General features: G+C 41.3%; 1 protein-coding gene across 4 annotated transcripts in view; it reads right to left on the reverse strand.

Moving 5' to 3' along the window:
• Positions 1-19,552, reverse strand: part of PRKN (parkin RBR E3 ubiquitin protein ligase) — a 1,262,808-nt gene that overhangs the window by 944,721 nt on the left and 298,535 nt on the right. The window lies entirely within an intron of this gene.

Here is a 19,552-nt window from a genome sequence, read left to right on the forward strand (position 1 = left end):
TTTGTTGCCCTTCGCTGGACTCTCTCCAATTTATCCACATCCTTCTTGAAGTGTGGGGCCCAAAACTGGACACAGTACTCCAGATGAGGCCTCACCAATGTCGAATAGAGGGGAACGATCACGTCCCTCGATCTGCTCGCTATGCCCCTACTTATACATCCCAAAATGCCATTGGCCTTCTTGGCAACAAGGGCACACTGCTGACTCATATCCAGCTTCTCGTCCACTGTCACCCCTAGGTCCTTTTCCGCAGAACTGCTGCCTAGCCATTCGGTCCCTAGTCTGTAGCTGTGCATTGGGTTCTTCCGTCCTAAGTGCAGGACCCTGCACTTATCCTTATTGAACCTCATCAGATTTCTTTTGGCCCAATCCTACAATTTGTCTAGGTCCTTCTGTATCCTATCCCTCCCCTCCAGCGTATCTACCACTCCTCCCAGTTTAGTATCATCCGCAAATTTGCTGAGAGTGCAATCCACACCATCCTCCAGATCATTTATGAAGATATTGAACAAAACCGGCCCCAGGACTGACCCTTGGGGCACGTCTCCATGGGCGTTTCCAGTGGTTCTAGTTCCCAAACCAGATGGGGAAATATGTTTTTGCGTGGACTACCGTAAGCTAAATGCTGTAACTCGCCCAGACAACTATCCAATGCCACGCACAGATGAACTATTAGAGAAACTGGGACGGGCCCAGTTCATCTCTACCTTGGACTTAACCAAGGGGTACTGGCAGGTACTGCTAGATGAATCTGCCAAGGAAAGGTCAGCCTTCACCACACATCTCGGGCTGTATGAATTTAATGTACTCCCTTTCGGGCTGCGAAATGCACCCGCCACCTTCCAAAGACTTGTCGATGGTCTCCTAGCGGGATTAGGAGAATATGCAGTCGCCTACCTTGACGATGTGGCCATATTTTCGGATTCCTGGGCAGACCACCTGGAACATCTACAGAAAGTCCTTGAGCGCATAAGGGAGGCAGGACTAACTGTTAAGGCTAAGAAGTGTCAAATAGGCCTAAACAGAGTGACTTACCTTGGACACCAGGTGGGTCAAGGAACTATCAGCCCCCTACAGGACAAAGTGGATGCTATCCAAAAGTGGCCTGTCCCAAAGTCAAAGAAACAGGTTCAATCCTTCTTAGGCTTGGCCGGTTATTACAGACGATTTGTACCGCAATACAGCCAAATCGCTGCCCCACTGACAGACCTAACCAAATAGAAACAGCCAAATGCTGTTCAGTGGACCGAAAAGTGTCAGAAGGCCTTTAATAAGCTTAAAGCGACACTCATGTCTGACCCTGTACTAAGGGCCCCAGACTTTGACAAACCGTTCCTAGTAACCACAGATGCGTCCGAGCGTGGTGTGGGAGCAGTTTTAATGCAGAAAGGACCTGATCAAGAATTCCACCCTGTAGTGTTTCTCAGCAAAAAACTGTCTGAGAGGGAAAGCAACTGGTCAGTCACTGAAAAAGAATGTTACGCCATTGTCTACGCTCTGGAAAAGCTACGCCCATGTTTGGGGACGGCGTTTCCACCTGCAAACCGACCATGCTGCACTGAAGTGGCTTCATACCGTCAAAGAAACTAACAAAAAACTTCTTCGGTGGAGTTTAGCTCTCCAAGATTTTGATTTCGACATCCAACACATCTCAGGAGCTTCTAACAAAGTGGCTGATGCACTCTCCCGTGAAAGTTTCCCAGAATCAACTGGTTAAAATCGTCCTTGAGATGTAGAAAATATTGTTAGTCTTTATGTACGTGGTAGTATATTTAGAGATGCATATGTCTTATTAACTCTGTTTTTCCTAGAGCTCCAGGAAGAAATCCCAGCCAGTGTTTCACCCTAGCTGAGATTTGGGGGGCGTGTCATAAATATAAAGGGAAGGGTAAACCCCTTTGAAATCCCTCCTGGCCAGGGGAAAGCTCCTCTCACCTGTAAAGGGTTAAGAAGCTAAAGGTAACCTCGCTGGCACCTGACCAAAATGACCAATGAGGAGACAAGACACTTTCAAAAGCTGGGAGGAGGGAGAGAAACAAAGGGTCTCTGTCTGTCTATATGCTGTTTCTGCCGGGGATAGAGCAGGAATGGAGTCTTAGAACTTTTAGTAAGTAATCTAGCTAGGTATGTGTTAGATTAGGATTTCTTTAAATGGCTGAGAAAAGAATTGTGCTGAATAGAATAACTATTTCTGTCTGTGTATCTTTTTTGTAACTTAAGGTTTTGCCTAGAGGGGTTCTCTATGTTTTGAATCTAATTACCCTGTAAGGTATCTACCATCCTGATTTTACAGAGGTGATTTCTTTACTTCTATTTACTTCTATTTCTATTAAAAGTCTTCTTGTAAGAAACCTGAATGCTTTTTCATTGTTCTCAGATCCAAGGGTTTGGGTCTGTGGTCACCTATGCAAATTGGTGAGGCTTTTTATCCAATATTTCCCAGGAAAGGGGGGGTGCAAGTGTTGGGAGGATTGTTCATTGTTCTTAAGATCCCAGGGTCTGGGTCTGTAGTCACCTAGGCAAACTGGTGAAGCTTTTTACCAAATCTTGTCCAGGAAGTGGGGTGCAAGGTTTTAGGAAGTGTTTTGGGGGGAAAGACGTTTCCAAACAGCTCTTCCCCAGTAACCAGTATTTGTTTGGTGGTGGTAGCGGCCAATCCAAGGACAAAGGGTGGAATATTTTGTACCTTGGGGAATTTTTGACCTAAGCTGGTAAAGATAAGCTTAGGAGGTTTTTCATGCAGGCTTTTCATGCATTCACATCTGTACCCTAGCGTTCAGAGTGGGGAAGGAACCTTGACAGAGGCCAACACCTCAAACCAGGTATGGCCTAAATCCAATGGGCTATTCATTTGTGTCTGAGACTGCAGAAGGAAGAGATAATTTGCATAGTAGCAACCACCAGCAGGGGAGGAACAAGCATGAAGCCTTATCTTCCAGACCTCACGGCTCCTTTATCCAGCATGAACTAATGCCCACTTTGCTGCCTCAATACATTGCCAGCAGGGAAGGAACGAAGAAAGGGGTCAAGGCGTCTCCCATTAAGTCCCTCTTCCCTCATTCTGTCCTCCCAGGAGACCCTGTTCCAAGAGTCTTGCAGATCACTTTTCAGTTTGAATCATTCTTATTACATCTGGATAAGTGTTATACAGACACACTCACACATGTCACAGTAAGGTCTGGTATCAATTGTATATGCTTCAACATCCTAGCATTTCCTTAGTAGCTGATTTATATATATGAAAGAATGAATTTGCTGTAATCTTCAGCACTTATATATATATATATATATATATATATATAGTTATATAGTTATATATATAGTTATATTGTCATATCCCTAGCAAAAATCAGTTCCTCTGCACACATGAAGGTGGTGCCTGAACTCATATGTTTTAATAAAAGTGGGGCATGATGGTAAAAGTTAGAAAACAACTACCCTGGTGTATGTCTCTGTTCTCTGTGATGTATTGAAAACTGTTAAAATTGTATGCTCACACTTTAAATTCTTGGGGATTTTCCTGGTCCTACTTGCAGGCTAGAGGACTCTATAGTGTTTAATCTGGTTCTTCATCAGTCAGTCTGCAAAGAGTGAGGCTAGCGCAAGATGGGGTCAGTTGTGTCACTCTGTCTCACAGAGCAGCCTGCTTTCTCTCTCTGTGGTTTTGGTTCTTGTGTGTTAGGGTTCTGGAATTTAAAAAACACAGTAAAGTTACATTATAACCTTCCAAATGAGTGTTTTATGTTTTTATCTAACGTCTCTGTTGTTAAGTTGTAAACATAACATTCTCAAACTGGACTGAAGCCAGTGCATGCACAAGAGAAGCCCCACATTACTGGAGTAGGTAATGGCATCCATGTGTCTCATTACAAGAAGGGACCATGGGGCCTGAAGTGTAGTGCTCCAGGGCAGTTGAGGATGCAGAGCAAGATTGCAGTTGGAGGCAGAAGGAAGTCCAGGGAAAAGTGGGAAGGGATATGAGAAAGATGTGAGGGAGACAGATGCACACAACGGGACTGGAAATGAAAAGACACAGGTAGGGAACATAGCACAGATCCAAGAAGGACGAAACTGATGGGGGAACAAAAGAAGTGCAGAAGAACATAGAGATTGAATGTGAATTAGGGAACGAAGGACGGAAATGGCGGTATGTGTACAGAAACAGAAAGATGGGCAAGTCACACAAACTCTCTGTGCCTCAGTGTTCCAAGTGTAAAATGGGGATAATTATGTTTACAATACACTTTGTAAAGGCAACTTTCAGATGTCAGATAAAATGGGATATACACAAGTGTTAAGTATTATCATTATAGAATACTGAATATAAGGTTATCATTTATAGTGCTGAAGATTACATCAAGTTCACTCTTCCTGTTAAACGTTTCTGGTAAATGATCGAAACCTGGAGGAGCATTTAAAGTTTTTATATGTTACTTTACACTTTGACCTGTGCTGTTAAGTGAAAGAAACTCATAAAACATCATTATTTTTTTTTCTTTTTAATCAGTTAATTACTCTTGGCTCCAAAATTAAATGTTGAACTATAAAAATGGAAGACAGACACTAATGAAACTGATTTCTTATAGCTGGTGTTATCCTCTTCCATTAGCTTAGTTCCTAGGTTTGCTCTTGAAGTCTCAGATTTTTTTGTCAAATATGCAGGTACATATTAATTATCAAGGCTGGGAGATACAGTAACTGGTTGGCTCATTTGCTTTAATCCACCCAGCTGTTAGCACTTCATTCTTTTTCAGGTCATCATAAAAGTTAAAGATTTACAGTAAGAATGTGTAATGGTAAAAGCATTTAATCTGTCTCCCAATTTTTAATCACTTTCTGTAGAAGTCTATCTTCTTTTAACTCTGACGTTCTAATGGTTTGACATATTTAAGGGTGGTTTACTTTCAAGAGAAATACAATGAATACAATCTTTTGTCCTACAGATTGGATTTAAAATTACAGTAATTATAATGGTCACATAAATGGGGGTAATTTAGGTTGCATACAAATTCATTTTGGAAATGGCAGTGAATAATTATCTGAAAACACCATTTAGAAAAGTAGTAGTACCAGGTGAGTGACAAGCAGCTGCCACCATAGTCTCTAAAACTGGATGAGCAAAGTGAGGGTTTAAATACAATATTTCCTTATGAAAAAATGATTGACGAAACCAGAGCAATCCAGTGATTCGCAGAAAAGTCTATCACTGCTTAAGCTCTAAATTACATAATAGAGAATTTTTCCATATAATTTTGTCAATATTTATATACAATCAGAGTTGTAAAAGATCCAAAGGTAGTTGAGGCCTCAAAATTTTATCCAGCTAGGTATATAAATGTGTTGTCTACTCTTTGGGATATGCAAACTGTGGTATGCCACATGTACCTGTGTTACCAAAAAGAGATGTAAATCTATTTTCTTTGTACTGCACATTTAAATGACTAGGAGTCTCCCTGCCCAGGGTGCAGGGACAGCTGTGAAGAAATTACCATTGTGTGTTTTAGATGCAGAAGATTGCAGAGTGAGGGGTTGTGTTGCCTCTCTCATGGAAACATAAATGTCATCTAGGCTGAAAAATACGTTTTGCTCTCTGAGTATGGGAGAACATAATACAAGCTAGCTGAAAAAAGAAAACAAAAAGACTTTTATCAATTTCTAAACTTTTGAATCCAAATGGAATTTTTAAGGTGTTCATCTCCATAAACTCACAGCTCTCCCGAAATCTTTGCAGATCTCGAAACACTTGCAGTGTGAAAGGACCTCTACACTGCTTCCTTTGCCCCCCTCACTGAAATACAGCCCTCTGAGGAGCAATGTTGCCATACTATCCCTGCTGATGGCTGCAATGAGCGCCCACAGGGTACAGGGGGAATGGAGGGGATTGAGAGGGAGACAGTTATATGAATTATTTACATCAGATTGGCACCAACCAGAATTAATGCAATTTATAGGATGCACTGAGATCTTTATGGATGAAGGTACTATGTAAACACAAAATCAACATCACAAAATAGCTATTTCAAAATATCCAGTGCTATTAATATTGTAATGAACCCACTGCCTTATTACTCAGTGCCTCCAGCACTTCTCAAGATGATTTGCAGGAAGTTAAAATATATCAAAGATAATCAAGATCAAAAAGGAAAGCTGGACAAGCACAAAACATGCTGCTTTTTCTTATCATTTCAAATCCTGTAAAAGGGAAAACATCCTTTTTTCTCTTCTTTTTAAGAAGATGTGCTGCCTTGGTGAGTGATAGTTTCATAGTTCTAACAGGAGATATCTGTTCATCTCAAAATGAGGAAAATATTTAATGAAAAGGGAAAGGAATTGATCCCAATAAATTCACTAATGTCACAACCTCCTTCCGTATGGCATATTCAGTCATGCAGAAAATCAAGAGAAACCACATTTAGTATAAATTTTCAGGCAGCTATTAGTATTACAGTACTATGGCTAAGAGAAGCACCTTTTATTTGGCTAAAATTGTTATCTGAGATGAAATGAACTTAAAAAAAGGTATTTAATTGTTTAAACACATAGCTGATAATTTAATGTTCTCCATTTACAAATCTCCACCCAAATGCAAAGCTATCTAACCGACGTCATATAGAAGGTTTATTTCTCTCTCTTTGTTTCATCATATATTATGTATCATCACTGTATGTTCCACTGCATTGCAATATGAGAACCTGATGTAACTGTAAATAAAAAAGCATTTTTTTGGTAACAGACACTCTTGTCAATTCATATACATTGCTAAACAACCACTTTAAACCTTTCACCTGAGACACTCAGAGAATTGGGTTCAGTAGCCAAGAAAAGTGATTATTTTATTATTAATGCTGTTTCTGAAGATACTTTTAATCTCCATGATTCTATTAGATATAAGTAAAATTTACCTATTGAGAACAAATGTTAATATAACACATCGCTAATGATATAGCCATACGCAATAATAGCCCCTTCTTCCGTTTTCATTGTAACTTTTTGCTTTTTGCTTCATTGTAACAGTTGCTTACCTATTTCTTCCACTGAATTATTTGCTTCTCTGAAGGAGCTTTATAATAGTTTATACAAAGCTAGAAGGAATTTAAAAATGAGCTACTGACATTTCTATTTTGAAATAAAAGTAAATAATACAGAATGAGTTATCCCACACTCCTACCCTCTCTTTCAACCCCAGTCATAGAATCATTAATTGCTTCCATGTACTGCTGGTCCCTGGGTGCACCAGTCTGCCATAACAGCACAAGGTTTGGAGCGTTTATCATTAGCTAGCTGCGTATAGATAAATTCTGCTGTTTCCTCTTTTCATTTCCCAAAGTTCAGCCCCTTCACAAACTATCAGCAACATATTTACAAGGCTAGTTCCTCTGTGGTTTCTAAAAACACAAATAGCAACTTTGCCCTCCCCTCTGAAAAAGGACAACTCTTTTGGGAACCAAGTTTAATGCAGTACATTAAGTAAACTGATGCTGTCACTAGTGCAAATGTCAAGTTCATTATAGCAGATGTTTCAGCTGAACATCGCTACACATTAAAATCACACAAAAATGTGCAGTGCATTCACCGTTTGATTTAGTGTGTCTGCTTCAATGCTCAAAAGAGTCAATCAAAAGTGTCTTTTCATGTAATTACCACATTGTTATGTAACAAAGCTAGTTATTTCATTGAAACATTCATAACAAGTCCTGGTTCCAGGCTACTGCTGATCATTTTTATAAGCCCTTTGAAATGTAAAATGTTTATGAACTACATGATAAAAATGTATTGCTAATACAGTTAGAGGCTGAGAAAACCACAAAATAGTAAAGAATTTTTACCATACTGTGCATATCACTAAAGGAATCTCTTTATTTTCAAAAATCAGATAGTGTGACCAAGATGAATTATATTGCCAACTACGAGTATCTGAGTTCTGCTTTCAGGGTTTTAGACCAGAGAACTGTAGGTTAAGCCTATTATCAAGTACAATAATTTGTGATGCCCCTGCAGTTTTCTATCCAAGTCTACAGAGCAAATTAGTCAGAAGTACATTGCTATAATAATGAATGCCAACAGTAATTAACACAGTTTGCAGAACATATTGCATCTTAAAAAATACAAAAGTTAGGGCTGGGCTCTGAAAAACAATGTCTAAAAATCCTCCTGATGATTATAAAGCAGATTTTCCTTAGCAGTCTCAGCCTTATGTATGGAATTCTAAAAGCTGTAACAGAAACTCTCCTAAAATGATTACTGACAGTCTGAAACAGCTTAACTAAAATGACCACATAATACAGGAATTCCCTCACTCTTATATATGGTACCATATATAGGGCACATTAATTAGACAATGTGTCACAGTCACCTTATTCCCCTTTGGTCGTAAGGCCCTTTTTATGCTCAAAATGGTCCTCACTTGTCCCCTGTGGAATGTGCTAGCCACTCACCACTCCACAGAACTACCAAATAGCTAATGTCTTTGGCTTTAGATAAAAGGGGTGCATGGGAGGGTGAAAGACTGTGACTGGTGTGTGTTCATGTGCATGGTGATGTTACAAAAATTAACACAAAAAAATATTTACACACCCACAGACTACAAGAATAGCTACCCAGTGCATCAGATGAGCACCAAAGGCTATATTTTATATTTCTGAAGAATAAAATAACAGTTAAAAAAAGTCTGCACTTTAAAAAAGCTCTGAAATCTAATGGGTCTAATTACAGCTGTCTGAATTGCAAAGATAGGTCTCAATTCTGCAAATTCTTCTGCATGTGCTTCACTTTAATGAGACTACTCATGTGTAAAGTAACAATATTTACAAGTGCTTGTAGGATCAAGTCAAAGTCATGAGCTAATTGTTTTGTCAAAAAATAAAGAATAGACAAATGAACGATCTGCAATATACAACTTCTGGCTTTCTACGGCTTGCAGTTTGGTTATTGCTACATTTATGCTTGATCTTCTTTTTTCTATTTCATTAAATATATGACATCATCTACTGTACTTACTTTATAGTATATATAAGATTTACCCAAATGGATTGTTTTGTGTTAAAAAAATCCAATAGAAATATATCTCCTATATCAGGAAATACAGGAAAGTTTCCAAACTGAGTAATTCACCACAAGTAAAATCAGGTCTTTATTCTATACAGTTCAATCCAGGAAAGCAGTGTGGGATTCTTTTTTAAAAGCTTTATGCATTCATTCCACTATAAAAGAGGAAATAAAATAAGCGGATTTTATTGTCACCAATGAAAAAAGTCTTCAATTGAGCAGCTTTCATTGACTCAGCACGTCTAACAAAATAATATTACCGACGAAAATAAAATAATAGATTAGCTGCACAATCCTGACATTTTTCTTTCCAAACAACTACTCTAACATGTCTCCCCTTATAGCAGCATGAATACATGCTTCCTGTGAAAGTAAAACTCACACTGTTTTCCCTGCTCCTGCAGAGATGCCTTGCTAAGAATAAAGGCTTCTTTTTCTGATGGAGATAGATTGGTTTGGGAACTGCCCAAACTCCCCGACACTCATTTTTCCAACATCTGGGTGGGGTTCTCACTCCTCTTGCTCTGCCCATTGTTTACTCAAAAGACACAACTGACTTACTTTAGATGCTTAAATCCAGTTAACCATGAGCAATAAAGAACGACTTTGAATAAGTAATACTTTGATACTAACCATTCAAACAGAAAATCAGCTTTCTCTTAGTAATCTAGTACTGGCTTCTGTTCTCAGCTGTTAAAAACTGGGATTACTATTCTGTTCTGAATGGAAATCAAGAATAACTGTTTTTGTTTTCGGTGGATAGGGTGATAGAAAGATATTTTAGAGATATCCACAGTACTTATAAAATTGTTGCAAGGGGTGGGAGGGAATTGAAAAAAGATTATTATTTTTTAAAGCTCTCTTTGAATCCTGTCTTCTTTCAGCTATTTTAAAAAATACAATCTTCCAAACTCAAAGCAAGGAAAGCTGTCTATTGAAGATGTTTCTGTGCCATTTCTGAATACAGATTTTGTACTCAACAATAAAGAAAGAGAACATTATACTTCAAGGAAATCAAGTTGCCCTCTGCCCAAATTGATCACATTTGGATACTTGTAGCTTGGAACAACAACAAAGGAAAGCACAAATAAATAAAAGTAAAAACACCCTTGGATTTCACTTGATAAGAGTAAAACTATTAATTCAGCCTAGTGATCCATACAGATGCTTCTTTTAAGATTACTGTACTGTACATACAGAGATGAAGATCTATTCTGAATATCTGTGCTGTATAAAGTTATATCCTGAATATGGAGTTTGGCTTCAGTTTTGAAGCTGATATATACCAAAACTGCTCGTATGCTATAAAAGCTGCATTCATTGTGTGAAATGTAAGCCCACTGAAATCATTGGCAAAATTCCAATTGACTTCAATAGGGCAAGGATTTCACTCATTATGAACTGATTTAATTGGGAAAGGCATTTTTTCCCTTATATAACAACATTTTATACAGGAGTCTGAGATGGAATTGAACTGTTTAATGATTGTCTTTGATAATCATGTTGCCCAAAATTTTGGAAGTTGATGTCCCTATTTGCTAACAGGTAAAGCAAAACAGGAACTTGCTGGTTACTGAGCACCAGCTGATTTGAATTAACTATTATTCTACATTAACAGTAAGCTATAGAAGGTGAATATCACTGTGTTTGAAATATTTAACAATTTGGTTTTGTGGGTGAGGGACGTTCTATATAAGTTGTTTACAAAACAAAATGTGAAACTCACTTTCATTCATTTTTACAGTACCTCTTATTGGGCTCTCAGGGTGTGTAACTCTGGGGAAGCCCCACCATGTGGACTATCCCAAGGCCAAGGACAGTTACGTAGACCGCATTAAAGTCAGAGTCCTTGTACCCCAAAATTTCACAGCCACAAAATGTGATGATTAATCTACACCCTTTCAGAAAAATATGCTCATGAAACTAAGCCCTTTCTCTTTTATCAAATGGTTGTGAAGAGAAACATTGAAAATATTAATTGGGTGAAAACTGAAGCAGTGATGTCTTTTTGAATGCAGACACTCAAAACAATAGCTCTTAAAATGTGAATTGCCCCATTCATTTCAGTGGGTTAACTCCGAAACCTGAAGATGACAAATTTAATGTCAACCTTGTTAATTATTTCACTACTGAGCACTTTAGGAGAAATATCCAGTTAATGTGTTTATCCTACAATCCTAAACTGCCTCTTCTGTCTTCACCAAAGAATCAAATGCCAACACAGCCAGTTTACCTCCTGATAGTTGTGCATTCTGTTGTGAATGGTATTGTGCATTCTAAATACAAATACCTGTAGCACATTTAAAGCTGAAAATCTGAGGACAGTGTAAAATAAATTGAATTTAATATCAAAATAAATTAAAAACTGGCAACTGTATTTACTTAATTTATTTTCATATCCAATTAGTTCAACTTTTATTTAAAAGTTTACCTCGGAGTGTCATATAATTTAAGTCCTGCTTGCCACAGAGTACACTGGACTGTGATTAACGTGTTGGCATTCTCAAAGTACAGTACAGAGTAGATTGAACCAAAGGTGTGTTGTATTAATCAAATATTTAATGCCAGGATAAATGGCTCAATAATGATAAAAGTTACTTAACAGCCATTATGCTGTATACAGTGGATGTGTAAACCATGCCAGTGAATCCCTTCATTCAATGAGCAAAGAAAAAAACCTCTTCTTTATCCCTCCTGTGTTGCAGCCAAGGGACCCCTACAGGGCAAGACCTCATATCAGCAAGTGAATTGGTTATACAATCTCAGACTGGTGGAAAATAGAATTAGTTCAAGGACTGAGTTTTACAGTGGCAGTGACTTTCAAAAGAAGTGGGGAAGTATGAGATCTTCTTCCTTCTGAGAGCACTTAAATCTGTGAGCTTAGATTTTCCCTTCTTCTTGTGACCAGAATCTGCATCTTTTATTTTGCCTGATGGAGGATTCTAGCTCGGTAAAAAGGAGGGAATTCTAATGTCTGAGGGCTTGCCTATGCAGAAAAGTGTTACCAGTTATACCGGTATAACTCCCCGTGTGGACACTAATTCCAAAACAAGAGTGGCTTTTTTGGTTTACCTTAAACCCCTTCCAAAGTGGCATAAGCTAAATTGAAAAAAGGCACTTATGCTGGAATAAGAGAGTCTACATGCGGTGTTCTAATGGTATAACTATACTGGCTTAACTTCACACCATAGCTTATAGTGCTATCGCTTTCCCATATAGACAAGCCCTAAGTAACCCGCTACAGGTGCAGCATTTAGAGAGGCTGGCTAAGAAACATCAGCAGGATAACCCTAGTTCCTGGAGAGGAATACCCAATGTGAACACTACCTGGAAAGGAAAAGGAGTACTTGTGGCACCTTAGAGACTAACCAATTTATTTGAGCATAAGCTTTCGTGAGCTACAGTTCACTTCATCAGATGCATACTGTGGAAACTGCAGAAGACATTATATACACAGAGACCATGAAACAATACCTCTTCCCACCCCACTCTCCTGCTGGTAATAGCTTATCTAAAGTGATCACTCTCCTTACAATGTGTGTGATAATCAAGGTGGGCCATTTCCAGCACAAATCCAGGTTTTCTCACCCTCCGCCCCCCCCCCCCCCACACACACACAAACTCACTCTCCTGCTGTGTCATAAATATAAAGGGAAGGGTAAACCCCTTTGAAATCCCTCCTGGCCAGGGGAAAGCTCCTCTCACCTGTAAAGGGTTAAGAAGCTAAAGGTAACCTCACTGGCACCTGACCAAAATGACCAATGAGGAGACAAGATACTTTCAAAAGCTGGGAGGAGGGAGAGAAACAAAGGGTCTGTGTCTGTCTGTAGTCGTCTTGGCCGGGGATAGACCAGGAATGGAGTCTTAGAACTTTTAGTAAGTAATCTAGCTAGGTATGTGTTAGATTATGATTTCTTTAAATGGCTGAGAAAAGCATTGTGCTGAATAGAATAACTATTTCTGTCTGTGTATCTTTTTTGTAACTTAAGGTTTTGCCTGGAGGGGTTCTCTATGTTTTTGAATCTAATTACCCTGTAAGATATCTACCATCCTGATTTTACAGGGGGGATTTCTTTATTTCTGTTTACTTCTATTTTTTATTAAAAGTCTTCTTGTAAAAAACTGAATGCTTTTTCATTGTTCTCAGATCCAAGGGTTTGGGTCTGTGGTCACCTATGCAAATTGGTGAGGCTTTTTATCCAACATTTCCCAGGAAAGGGGGGGTGCAAGTGTTGGGAGGATTGTTCATTGTTCTTAAGATCCAAGGGTCTGGGTCTGTAGTCACCTAGGCAAATTGGTGAGGCTTTTTACCAAACCTTGTCCAGGAAGTGGGGTGCAGGGTTTTGGGAAGTATTTCGGGGGGGAAAGACGCGTCCAAACAGCTCTTCCCCAGTAACCAGTATTAGTTTGGTGGTGGTAGCGGCCAGTCCAAGGACAACGGGGGGGAATATTTTGTACCTTGGGGAAGTTTTGACCTAAGTTGGTAAAGATAAGCTTAGGAGGTTTTTTCATGCAGGTCCCCACATCTGTACCCTAGAGTTCAGAGTGGGGGAGGAACCTTGACATGCTGGTAATAGCTTATCCAAAGTGACCACTCTCCTTACAATGTGTATGAAAATCAAGGTGGGCCATTTCCAGCACAAATCCAGGTTTTCTCACCCCCCACCCCCATACACACACAAACTTACTCTCCTGCTGGTAATAGCTCATCCAAACTGACCGCTCTCCTTACAATGTGTATGATAATCAAGGTGGGCCATTTCCAGCATAAACCCGAGTTTAACCAGAACGTCTGGGGGGGAGGGGGTAGGAAAAAACAAGGGGAAATAGGCTACCTTGCATAATGACTTAGCCACTCCCAGTCTCTATTTAAGCCTAAATTAATAGTATCCAATTTGCAAATGAATTCCAATTCAGCAGTTTCTCACTGGAGTCTGGATTTGAAGTTTTTTTGTTGTAAGACAGCGACCTTCATGTCTGTAATTGCGTGACCAGAGAGATTGAAGTGTTCTCCGACTGGTTTATGAATGTTATAATTCTTGACATCTGATTTGTGTCCATTTATTCTTTTACGTAGAGACTGTCCAGTCTGACCAATGTACATGGCAGAGGGGCATTGCTGGCACATGATGGCATATATCACATTGGTGGATGTGCAGGTGAACGAGCCTCTGATAGTGTGGCTGATGTTATTAGGCCCTGTGATGGTGTCCCCTGAATAGATACGTGGGCACAGTTGGCAATGGGCTTTGTTGCAAGGATAGGTTCCTGGATTAGTGGTTCTGTTGTGTGGTATGTGGTTGTTGGGGAGTATTTGCTTCAGGTTGGGGGGCTGTCTGTAGGCAAGGACTGGCCTTTCTCCCAAGATTTGTGAGAGTGTTGGGTCATCCTTCAGGATAGGTTGTAGATCCTTAATAATGCGTTGGAGGGGTTTTAGTTGGGGGCTGAAGGTGACGTCTAGTGGCGTTCTGTTATTTTCTTTGTTAGGCCTGTCCTGTAGTAGGTGACTTCTGGGAACTCTTCTGGCTCTATCAATCTGTTTCTTCACTTCCGCAGGTGGGTATTGTAGTTGTAAGAATGCTTGATAGAGATCTTGTAGGTGTTTGTCTCTGTCTGAGGGGTTGGAGCAAATGCGGTTGTATCGCAGAGCTTGGCTGTAGACGATGGATCGTGTGGTGTGGTCAGGGTGAAAGCTGGAGGCATGTAGGTAGGAAGAGCGGTCAGTAGGTTTCCGGTATAGGGTGGTGTTTATGTGACCATTGTTTATTAGCACTGTACTGTCCAGGAAGTGGATCTCTTGTGTGGACTGGACCAGGCTGAGGTTGATGGTGGGATAGAAATTGTTGAAATCACGGTGGAATTCCTCAAGGGCTTCTTTTCCATGGGTCCAGATGATGATGATGTCATCAATATAGCGCAAGTAGAGTAGGGGCGTTAGGGGACGAGAGCTGAGGAAGCGTTGTTCTAAATCAGCCATAAAAATATTGGCATACTGTGGGGCCATGCGGATACCCATAGCAGTGCCGCTGATCTGAAGGTATACATTGTCCCCAAATGTAAAATAGTTATGGGTAAGGACAAAGTCACAAAGTTCAGCCACCAGGTTAGCCGTGACATTATCGGGGATAGTGTTCTTGATGGCTTGTAGTCCATCTTGGTGTGGAATGTTGGTGTAGAGGGCTTCTACATCCATAATGGCCAGGATGGTGTTATCAGGAAGATCACCGATGGATTGTAGTTTCCTCAGCAAGTCAGTGGTGTCTCGAAGGTAGCTGGGAGTGCTGGTAGCATAGGGCCTGAGCAGGGAGTCTACATAGCCAGACAATCCTGCTGTCAGGGTGCCAATGCCTGAGATGATGGGGCACCCAGGATTTCCAGGTTTATGGATCTTAGGTAGTAGATAGAATATCCCCAGTTGGGGTTCCAGGGGTGTGTTTGTGCGGATTTGATCTTGTGCTTTTTCAGGAAGTATCTTGAGCAAATGCTGTAGTTGCTTTTGGTAACTCTCAGTGGGATCATAGGGTAATGGATCGTAGAAAGTGGTGTTGGAGAGCTGCCGAGCAGCCTTTTGTTCATATTCCGACCTATTCATGATGACAACAGCACCTCCTTTGTCAGCCTTTTTGATTATGATGTCAGAGTTGTTTCTGAGGCTGTGGATGGCATTGTGTTCTGCACGGCTGAGGCTATGGGGCAAGTGATGCCGCTTTTCCACAATTTCAGCCCGTGCACGTCGGCAGAAGCATTCTATGTAGAAGTCTAGTCTGCTGTCCAGTCTTGATTATCATGCACGTTGTAGGGAGAGTGGTCACTTTGGATGAACTATTACCAGCAGGAGAGTGAATTTGTGTGTGTATGGCGGTGGGGGGTGAGAAAACCTGGATTTGTGCTGGAAATGGCCCACCTTGATTATCATGCACATTGTAGGGAGAGTGGTCACTTTGGATAAGCTATTACCAGCAGGAGAGTGAGTTTGTGTGTGTGGTTTTTGGAAAAAGGGGGGGGGGGAGAAAACCTGGATTTGTGCTGGAAATGGCCCACCTTGATTATCCTACACATTGTAAGGAGAGTGATCACTTTAGATAAGCTATTACCAGCAGGAGAGTGGGGTGGGAAGAGGTATTGTTTCATGATCTCTGTGTGTATAATGTCTTCTGCAGTTTCCACAGTATGCATCCGATGAAGTGAGCTGTAGCTCACGAAAGCTTATGCTCAAATAAATTGGTTAGTCTCTAAGGTGCCACAAGTACTCCTTTTCTTTTTGTGAATACAGACTAACACGGCTGTTACTCTGATACCTGGAAAGGATAGTTGATAGAATGCCTGTGACACTCTGTATCTCCTGGGAACACCCTGGACCCCCATGTTCATCCTTATAATATGATTGTGTGGTATCCAATGCAAAGTACGTCATGTCGGGTGTCTTTGGAAGGCTCATGATGCACTGAGCATTGTTGTTATATTAATGTTATAGGTTGTAATTTCAGGTATGTAGTTATGAGGCTGAAAATGTGTCCTTGTGGCTTAAAACAAGTCCAGGCAAAACTCTCCAGGAACAGAGGGGCAGTTCAAACCTCATCAGGGCATGTATGGGACAAATCCAGCCCAGCCTCAAAGGAACAAAGGACACTAGCCTAGGCAGCAATAAAGGATCTGTTGGACTTTTGAGTGAGTCACCCCACTTCCCTGGGTAAGTCAGGGACTATGATGAGGTAATGCTCACCTGACCCTGAAGGGGGGCCAAAGCGCAGAGGGAAGAAAGAACATGATACAAGGGAGAGATGTTTGCCATGCTCTTCCCCTCTCTTCCACCTCCATCTACAGACATCACCACCATGCGACTGCAGTGCTGATCAAAGGGGAGAGCCTGGCTGAAGGGCAACCAGCCAGCCAGTGGTGAAAAGCATCTAAGTTTGTAAGGGCACTGAAAGTTAAGATCAGCTTAGAATGTGTTTTGCTTTTATTTCATTGGACCAAATCTGACTTCTTGTGCTTGGACTTATAATCACTTAACATCTATCTTTTATAGTTAATAAATTTGTTTATTCTACCGTGTGTTTGGTTTGAAGAGTGTCAGAAACTCCGCTTGGGATAACAAGCCTGGTCCATATCAATTTATTGTTAAATTGATGAACTCATATAAGCTTGCAGCATCCAGTGAGCATAACTGGACACTGCAAAACGGAGGTTCCTAGGGTTGTGTCTGGGACCGGAGATATTGGCTAGTATCATTTGGTTGCACAATCCAAGCAGCTTACATGCCAGATGCTGTGCGTGAACAGCTCAGGAGTGGGGGTTCTCACAGCAGAGCAGGGTAAGACTGGCTCCCAGAGTCGAGGACTGGAGTGACCTAGCAGATCACGGGTCCAGATAACACTAGGGGAACGTCACAATGCCTTTTAATAAAATTTCCTATTGAGCCTGGTCCAGGAGGCAGGGCAGAAGAAATAAAGGGCTGAAGATTAAACAAAGTCTACTTGCTACCTAAAGAATCAAGTAACAATTAAAGAAGGAGATAGAATAAGTCAACTTGTTTTCTAAAGGATGAACTCAGCCCACTGACATGTGGGTCCACTCTCCAGAGCTGAAGAAGGTGAGCAAACTTGTCATAAGGAAGGATGTTCTGTGATATTAAAAAATGACACCCAGTGTGTGCCCTAAGTGACTCCAACTGCAAGGGCTAGATTCAAAATGGGGACTTAGAAAATTATCTGCCACTTTAGATGCCTAAGTCCAACACTTAGGTGACACTCAGATCCCAAAAAACACCACTCAGCTGCTACATAACCCTGTAGGTGCACAAATTTCCACTGATAATATCCAATAAGCACCTACATTTCTACCATGGGCACATGTAATGCCCCCTAAGTCCTGACACTACTGAGCAGCTAAAAACCCAATTTACACCAAAGCCCCTGCAGGATTTGCAAACTAGCCATTCTCACCTGCAGAGTCTGATCCAGTAGGTATGCTCTGAGGTCCTTTATGACCACACCTCCCACATGAAGTCCCACACAACACAGTGGTGGCAGTACTCAAAAGCCCTTTCCGCCGGATTTGGCCCAAGGACTTAAAATTGGGTCTGCCATCCACAGGCGCCAACTTTCCAAAGTGCCAGGGAGTGCTCAATCCCCAGCTCTGTCCCAGGCCCTGCCCTCATTCCACCCGTTCCCTCAAGGCCCCGCCTCGCCTCTTTTCACCCCTGATCCACCCCCACCCCACCTCTTCCCACCCAGTTCCGCCCCCATTCCCGAGTGTGCCGCATCCTTACTCCTCCCCCCTCCATCCCAGCCTCCTGCATGCCATGAAACAGCTGTTCACAGTGGACGGGAGGTGAGGGGAGGGACAGGGAGGCGCTGATCTGCAGGACCCGCTGGCAGGTGGGAGGCACTTAGGGGTGCGGGGGAGCTGATGGGAGGCTGCTGGTGGGTGCTCAGTACCCACCATTTTTTCCCTGTGGGTGCTCCAGGCCCGGAGCATCCACGGAATCAGCGCCTATGCTGCCATCTTCCAGATGTGTGCCCTAACCACAAGGCTATAGGATACTTTTGTCACTTTTTGACATGAGCGATGGTCAAAGTTCAGGGTCCTGGGGATGTTCCAATTGGAAGCAGGAATTGATGGAGTCTGGCATTTTCTTTGATGAAATCTTATTTACTTACAAGGAATGTACAAAGTCCCATGTCTCTGAATGCAGAAGGAACCAAGAATAAAAGGAGCAGTTTCTTAGCTTACAGACCCCAAGCCTCTTTAGTCAATACCAGATCCAAAAGCTCTCTAGCTTTTTTCAGAGTGTCATAGTGTTAACAGTCTCCTGCTTGGCTTTCTGGCTCTCCCTTTCTCTCTGTTCTTGTCTGGTCTCAGTTTCTGTGTGATCTCTCTTCACACCCACACACATCTCTACCCAAAACAATACTCAGCCAAAAGCTCCTGGGCAGGTTTACACACATCTTTTGTGTTAGATGGGGGCTTTGCTTACAGTTGTTTTAATAGAAGGGTGAATTCACACTTATCAATCTCAATGGGATTTTAACACAACCAATAATAAAGTTTCACCCAGCTCATAACATTATTTTGGGTGAGTCTCTCTCAATCTCTATTACAGTTGTTTCATACAAATACTTAAACATTCATTGGAGCAGGGACTGGTCTCCAAGGAGAGTGCACTAACCCCTAGGCTATAGTCATTCCCACTTTCTCTCTCTGGCCCAATGAATATTTAAGGACTTATACAAACACTTGTCTACATGTCCTTGGTAAGTGCTCTAACCATTGCACTTGTGGGTATAAGGGAAGCACCACCATCTCCTCTACATTGTTTTTTCATGAGAAAGGGCTGACCTATATTAGGCATCTAACTGCAGGATAGGGCACCTCCCTCTCGTTCAGCGTTAGTAATTTAATTCCCTTTGTGCAGGCTTAGGCCACACTGCACTCCACGGCATTTCCTGCTGGGTAGCTTTGGTGGCTCCTGACTCAGCATGCTGGCTTTTGTGAATCCCATTCC

The sequence above is a fragment of the Caretta caretta genome, chromosome 3, assembly GCF_965140235.1.
Source record: "Caretta caretta isolate rCarCar2 chromosome 3, rCarCar1.hap1, whole genome shotgun sequence".
NCBI lineage: Eukaryota > Metazoa > Chordata > Testudines > Cheloniidae > Caretta > Caretta caretta.